The following is an 8,473-nucleotide window of genomic DNA, read 5'->3' on the forward strand; positions in this document are numbered from 1 at the left end:
AAAACTTCAATTAACGTTGCCCGGTGATGTTCTCGTCAAAAAAGAATGGCCCAATGATTCTGTCGCCAATGATGGCAACCCACACATTGGTTTTCAAACGCACCTGATAATAATGCTCCCGAAGCCAGTGAGGATTTTGCTGCGACCAATAGTGAAGGTTATGTCGGTTGACTGTTCCATCTTGATGGAATGTAGCTTCGTCAGAGAACATAACCTTGCTAAGTAAACCTGGAATTTCTTCATCGAGGAACCGCATTGGCATACAAAAGTCCTGACGCCTAAGATAGTCATCCCCTGTTATCGCTTGGTGTTGGTGATTTCGATAAGGATGAATCGGTTCCGATGCAAAATGGACAGGTATGTACGATGGCTAATGCCACACTCGTCTCGTACCGCTCTACTGCTGGTGTGAGGGTCGACTTCGAACCTTGCCACAATGTCCATCTCTCGGGCTTTGTTTCCAACTATCCGGTCAACCCTACGTTGACGTTTTTTGAACCGTAAAGCTACCTTCTGCTAGTAGGTTAGCTTCTAGCTTACCAAAAGTCCTTCGAGCAGGTGGCCTTCGGTTCGGAAAGCGTTCGGTGTACAAAATAACTGTCAGGCGAGAATTTCCTCGGCATTCACCCATAACGTAAATCATATCGAACTTTTCGCGATTAGTAAAACGCGCCATCATAACGAAGAACCAAGCTAATTTAATTCGGAGGTGGGACACACTTCCGAAGTAAACTACCGTAAGATAACCTCGTATTTACGGCCTAGAGGCCACAAACCTAAAAAATAACCCTTAATGCAGTAGGTGTTTTTTTGGTGTCGTTAGAAGGACATTAATTTCCTGTTTGTTGCAGGATTAATCTTGCAACATTTATGATAAAAAGAAAATTTTTCATTAACATTATTGTATTGATTTATTAAAATTTCGCATTTTTGTGATTATTTGAAACTACATGAACGATTTGTTTAGTGGATGCCAGAGAATTCTTTAACCGATTCCATCCTTATCGAAATCACCTACACCAAGCGTTAACAGGGGATGACTATCTTAGGCGTCAGGACTTTTGTATGCAAATGCGGTTCCTCGATGAACAATGCCAGGTTTCCTTAGCAAGGTTATGTTCTCTGACGAAGCTACATTCCATCAAGATGGAACAGTCAACCGACATAACCTTCACTATTGGTCGCAGCAAAATCCTCACTGGCTTCGGGAGCATTATTATCAGGTGCGTTTGAAAACCAATGTGTGGGTTGGCATCATTGGCGACAGATTCATTGGGCCATTCTTTTTTGACGAGAACATCACCGGGCAACGTTAATTGAAGTTTTGGCGTCAAGAATTTACTGATGCCATTAATAATTTACCCTTGGCAGTAGTGAGGGATATGTGGTTTCAACAGGATGGCGCCACCGCACTTCGCCGTACCCGTAAGAGAGTGGCTGAATAAGGAGTTTCCTAACCGATGGATTGGTAGGGGTGGACCAACGCCCTGGCCTCCAAGGTCTCCTGACCTAACTCCGTTAGATTTCTTCCTCAACGGAAAGGTATACGTAACTGAAACAGATTCACCTGACGACCTTAAAGCCAGAATAAGAATCGCCATTGCCAACATCACCCCAGGAATGCTTCGCCACGCCCGCGAATCAATGGCCAGTAGGCTTGAAGAATGTCTACATCAAGATGGTAGAGACATCGAACATTTGCGCTAAAGGGCATTAATTTCCTGTTTGTCACAGGATTAATCTTGCAAAATTTATGATATCATACAAAATCTAATTTTTCATTAACATTATTGTATTGATTGCTTACAAATTCTCATTTTTGTGATAATTTGAAACTACATGAACGATTTGTTTAGTGGATGCCAGAGAATTCTTTAATTAAATTTCCATGAGTCTGGAAAATGTACTACAATTAATTTCCTCATTGATCTCGCGTTTTTTTTTCATAAAATGTCCAAAAAATTTGGGCACTTTGATCTTTTCCACACTGTAAGTGAATGGACGAAATAAACATACCGAGGCGTAAGTATCTTAGAAAAGAACAATTTTAAGTTTCACCCTGACCTTGGTCAATGTGGTGACTGGTGACGGCTTGTATTTAATTTCAATCGCACCACTAAGACTAACAAATTCTCAAGTTACCTAAAACAGATCAATAAGTCCACCTTTATCGTAAGGAAATTGAATAAACATTGAACATTTCCTTACCTTTTTGTTGATAATAATGGATCTTTTCCATGAACCAAGATTAATAACCACCTTCGCTTCGACACCGTGGGCACGAAAAGGGCGGCCAAAGGTTAAAAACGCGATAATTTTTTACGAGCAAGACGCGAAATGAAGTCAATGGAAGAAATTTCTCTCTTACGCCCACAGCAGTTAGCAGTGTACAATTTAAGTCACTTATGTTAGCATAATGACGTCACGTACGCCCTAAAGGCAAGATAATTTCTGTCGTGTGTAAAACGCTCGTGACCTTTTCATTTACTCATATACTCGTGTTACTAAGTATTAAAATCATTATTAGTCGTTTAGTGAATTTAAAGTACGTTTATTGTCGACTATGACTAGGTCAGGTTTCTATTTCAAAAGGCGAGATCGTACATGCGAGCGCTAAAACTAAACTACTAGTACTCTTATCTCATCAACAATTCGTGCGAGAAAACCTCTGATCTGTAGGCTAGTCAATTTTTATATTTTAATCTTGCTTGGCCTATTATTTCATAATTTACATGGTCTAGTGAAAATAATATATTTTTATCGCTGACAAATGCAAGTAGATCTAAGAATATTTTACTTGTATGTAGAACGCGTTGAACTACTCTTCTAGCCATTGAATCTTTATACAACGTTTTCGACCTGCCTATTTTAGGCATGCGCGCACAAAATTTAAGCAGCGAGAAACCTTTATTATTTTACCAAAGATATTAGGTGTAAAAAATGTAGTGGTTTACTCTAAATGTTTCTGGAAATTTGTTATTTTGTGGAAGTATATATTCCCCTTTGCGGTTATAGGCCTACCTTCCTTCCTTAACGAAATAAGGTATTTGTACACACATTCATAGAATGTTCCCCCCCCCCTCCAAAATCACACTTTTAAACATAACGTCAATATGAAATTGGAACTAATTTTTTTTTTGTATATAATCTGTGACGTGACTTTTCGTGTCTTGGTCACAAATTTAACAAACCAATACCTTCGATGGAATCTTTGTTCACAAAACAAAAAACAATACCGTTCCATGTTCAACGTTTCTAATCCATGATGTCTTTTTCTGGTTTTGTTCAAAATTGAACGACATAGTTTGAACGATTCTAGTCCATGACGTCATTTATTGTTTTGGTTCTATATTGAACGAACAATTTAGAACGATTCTAATCCATGACGTCTTTTTCTGGTTTAGTTCAAAATTGAACGATATAGTTTGAACGATTCTAGTCCATGACGTCATTTATTGTTTTGGTTCTATATTGAACGAACAATTTAGAACGATTCTAATCCATGACGTCTTTTTCTGGTTTTGTTCAAAATTGAACGATATGCTTTGAACGATTCTAGTCCATGACGTCATTTATTGTTTTGGTTCTATATTGAACGAACAATTTAGAACGATTCTAATCCATGACGTCTTTTTCTGGTTTTGTTCAAAATTGAACGACATAGTTTGAACGATTCTAGTCCATGACGTCATTTATTGTTTTGGTTCTATATTGAACGAACACTTTAGAACGATTCTAATCCATGACGTCTTTTTCTGGTTTAGTTCAAAATTGAACGATATAGTTTGAACGATTCTAGTCCATGACGTCATTTATTGTTTTGGTTCTATATTGAACGAACAATTTAGAACGATTCTAATCCATGACGTCTTTTTCTGGTTTTGTTCAAAATTGAACGATATGCTTTGAACGATTCTAGTCCATGGCGTCATTTATTGTTTTGGTTCTATATTGAACGAACAATTTAGAACGATTCTAATCCATGACGTCTTTTTCTGGTTTTGTTCAAAATTGAACGATATACTTTGAACGATTCTAGTCCATGACGTCATTTATTGTTTTGGTTCTATATTGAACGAACAATTTAGAACGATTCTAATCCATGACGTCTTTTTCTGGTTTTGTTCAAAATTGAACGACATAGTTTGAACGATTCTAGTCCATGACGTTATTTATTGTTTTGGTTCTATATTGAACGAACAATTAGAGCGATTCTAGTCTATGACGTCATTTTCTGGTTTTGGTTCTAAATTGAACAAACTCATAGTCATTGAACAAACCATTGAGTACACAGAACCAATTTCGAGTTTTGTTCAATCTAGAACGCGACTATCTATTTTGAACGGGTTGTGAACGCCTATTTCTAACAGTGTGCCGAAACAGAATCCTACGTTAATTTCAACTTAATTTAGTATAATTAACGAGAAATTGAACCAAAAATATACATTTTTCTGGATAAAAACAGAAATAACTTTTAAATAAACAATTTAAATAAGATTATAACTACCCACGCCGTTGGTAAAGCCAAATGTTTTCTATTTCACGCTTAAATTAATTTAAATTTTAGTTTAATTTAAATTTTAGTTTAATTTAAATTTTAATTTAATTTAAATTTTAATTTAATTTAAATTTTAATTTAATTTAAATTTTAATTTAATTTAAATTTTAATTTAATTTAAATTTTAATTTAATTTAAATTTTAATTTAATTTAAATTTTAATTTAAATTTTAATTAAAGTACTTTATTAGGCGTGAAATCCAAAAGTTTAGGGTAAAATAGATAAAGTTCGGCAAGAATCAAAAACGACACCAAACATTTCAGCCTGTTAAGAGTTAACTACCGCCTTAAGACTGAAGTGACAGATATTGTACAAAAATGTCTTGGTTTGAACCAAGGCCGAAAAACAAACGATATGAGTGAGGTTTATCAATTGACTGAAGTTCAGATATTGCAATTTTTCTTTAATTATTATTATTATTAATTTAATCCTTAATCACAATTTATTTCTATCAACTTATTTTACTGTTAATCGATTTATTCCCTCTAAATTTATTCAAAAAATTGCATATCTACGCTTTTTCAAGAACAATTCCATTTTCCGAAAACATTTTACCATGAAAAAATTTTGAAGGGATTTCGTATCGGTGTTCACTAACATGTAAGCACCTTGACGGACATAGTTTTAAATGTTAGTGGCTTGGCAATTATTCTTCAAGTTTGCACCACTAGTAGTCTTTTCAACGGTTACAATTTGCTGAGAAGACGGATATTCGATAAAATGTGATAAAGAGAATTTATTTTGCACGGACTAATTAATAAAATAATGCCGTTTACTTAAGACATAGGAACAACGTTTGTCCCTTGTGGTTTCTTTTAGTAGGTAGCGCTTCTTTCATGGACTGGAAAAATATTATATAGGCATAACCAAGGTTATTCTATAAAAAGGAAAACGTCTCAGTACCAATGATATTTATATTCTTTTCCTTCGGAATTAATACATAAACCACTCCATTCTAAACGAGTTATGCGAAGGAGGGCACACTAAAGCCCGCCCCTTCCAAAATTTTCTTAGTATATAAAATCTTGCAATTAACAGTGCTTCCAGTGTATGGGTCATCAGAGCCCGCTCAAAACACGCGGTCAGATCCAAATCTTTCCACAATGTAAACGGTACGTGACTCTTTGGACTTTCCTGCCAACCTTAATAATCTATGACTACAAATTGTTTGCTCTTTTAGGGAGTCAGCAGAATATTTCAAATATTCATTATTGATCCCTCAATACGTATTGCCTTCAAAATAATTAATTTCATAATATAATGTTTTCGGAAAATGGAATTGTTCTTGAAAAAGCGTAGATATGCAATTTTTTGAAATAATTTAGAGAAAATAAATCGATTAACAGTAAAATCAGTTGATAGAAATAAATTGTGATTAAGGATTAAATTAATAATAATAATAATTAAAGATAAATACAAGTTGGGAAAACCAAAATATTACCTCTCCGTGTCAAGAAGTCAATGCGCTCCATAACAAGAATAAAACTTCAAAGCTATAACCCGATTACGATTTGCCCTTTCTTTGTGATCTAATTTCTACCATGATGCTTTCTTCTATTATAAAATTTAAACCTGATTATTTAAACGTGTATTTAACTTTCGGCTCACTCTGAACCGTTAATGTCCTTCATTACAGACACGAACATCAAAACCCAAAGTTTACTACACCTCAGGTCTCAATTATTTACTCTTTGGTTCACTACGCCTATATCGGATAATACTTGATTTACCCGACAGAGTCCAGACCTTAGCCTTCTTCACGAAATCATTAGATCAAGGATTATTCTATATACAGATGTGGTATAGCTCAAGTAATATATAAACAGCCATTTCAAATAATAATATTAAAAACTATCCTTGGAATATCTAAATGAAACAGAGCTTTAAAGCTACAAAACTACAAAATGCATCATAATTACGAAAAATATTTCCACATATTCACTTTATATTATGGATAAAGGGAATATTATAGTTCTGTAGGATGACTTTACACATCAAAACACAAGTTGGGAAAACCAAAATATTACCTCTCCGTGTCAAGAAGATTATATAAACTTAAGTATCCAATAAAAACGTTATTATGTTTCTGAGTTGGGGTTTCCCATTTTTGTTGTTGTTTTGAAAAATATATCGCAATGCACGGGCCTTGATAGATATAGGAGGCAATGAATGAAATATATCACAATGCACGGGCCTTGATAGATATAGGAGGCAATGAATGAAATATATCACAATGCACGGGCCTTGATAGATAGGAGGCAACGAAGGAAATATATCGCATGCACGGGCCTTGGTAGATATAGGAGGCAATGATAATCTCTCTCTTTGCACGAGAGGTTTATCTTTAATATTTAAATAAATATAATTATTTTTAATTATTTTAATCTTCAATAATTAACATTAATAATAGTTAAATCGTTTAAAATAAAGTTATACCTATTATCTTCTCAAACTTTGCTAATATTGACGTTTAAAGTGAAGGGTACCCCTCTTGCCCGCTTTTTTCAAATTTGGGGTATATATACGATTCGTTTCCATTATAATAGTAAGGAAAAAGCGCAATTGCGAAAACCTTTGGTGGCGATCCCACCTTAGGGAGGCTAGACGTTTCTCGTAACCCTAGCTGATCGCCGCGTATATCCTAAAACCAAACGATGATAATGGAGTAGAAGCCAATGATACAGATTGGTGTCTATGTGGAATAGACGGAAGACCAGTGGATGGTGGTGTTAGAAGCCAGTGTAAGTGCAGACTGGTGTCAATGTTGGGATTGACAAAGAACAGAAGATGGTGGTGATTAGAAGCCAGTAAGAACAGACTGGTGTCCTTGTGGGATGGACGAAGACCAGAAGATGGTGGTGTGAGAACTCAAGTAGAGGAGCCATTTCCGTGACTGTGAAAGCAGTTCGGAAATGGCGAACACGTTTGCTCCGATACGCAAACTGCGAACGCGGTCACGTGGGTGTAACAACAGACAGACACACAGACACACAGACAGACACACAGACACGGCCGTTACAGAACCTCTCCTGGACTACGTCACACGGAGAGGTAAAAAATTGCAATATCTGAACTTCAGTCAATTGATAAACCTCACTCATATCGTTTGTTTTTCGGCCTTGGTTCAAACCAAGACATTTTTGTAAAATTCATTTTGAGTTGAAAAAAAAAAGATTATCTTAAATACTTATATAAATATAATTAATTTTAAACATTTTCTTCGCTAGTTATTCGTCTTATTGAGCGTTACATCGTTTTAAAATAGAACAATTAATCATTCTTGAGAGACTTGACTAACATTGACGTGAACCTTTGGTGGAAGCCCCGCCATTGGGAGGCTAGACGTTTCTCGTAACCCAGCCGATCGCCGCGTATGTCTTAACCTTAACGATAATGATGGAGATAGAAGCTAGTATGTACAGTATGGACAGACACGTTTGTTCCGATTTGCAAACTGCGAACGCGGTCACGTGGGTGTAACAACAGACAGACACATAGACAGAAACCCAGACACGTCGAAATTAGAACCTCTCCGTGACATACGTCACTCGGAGAGGTAAAAAATTGGGGTAAACACAACCTTACAAGAATAAAACATTAGAATATACAGTGGATATGCGTTGTTTCCTCAACATACAGTAGACATAAGTTTACCTAAACAGACAATACTTTTTATAAACAAGAAAGCCTTTGTTATCGAAGCTTGATTACTTAAAATTGGGTTTTCTGGTTGATTCACCTACATTCGACTAGTTAATGCGAAAATCGATGCTAAATCATATATTGCATTCTAAGGACAAAACAAAAGTGTAAACTAATGGATGGCTATGTTTAGTTTACTCGAAGCCTGTATGGATTGGCGCAGTTAAAAGTAGTTTTTAAGACATATTCCCATTAAATCATATATAGATTTT

Source organism: Phalangium opilio, unplaced genomic scaffold (assembly GCF_054372755.1).
Source record: "Phalangium opilio isolate 3A_F unplaced genomic scaffold, DU_Popi_V2 ptg000013l_1, whole genome shotgun sequence".
Classification (NCBI taxonomy): domain Eukaryota; kingdom Metazoa; phylum Arthropoda; class Arachnida; order Opiliones; family Phalangiidae; genus Phalangium; species Phalangium opilio.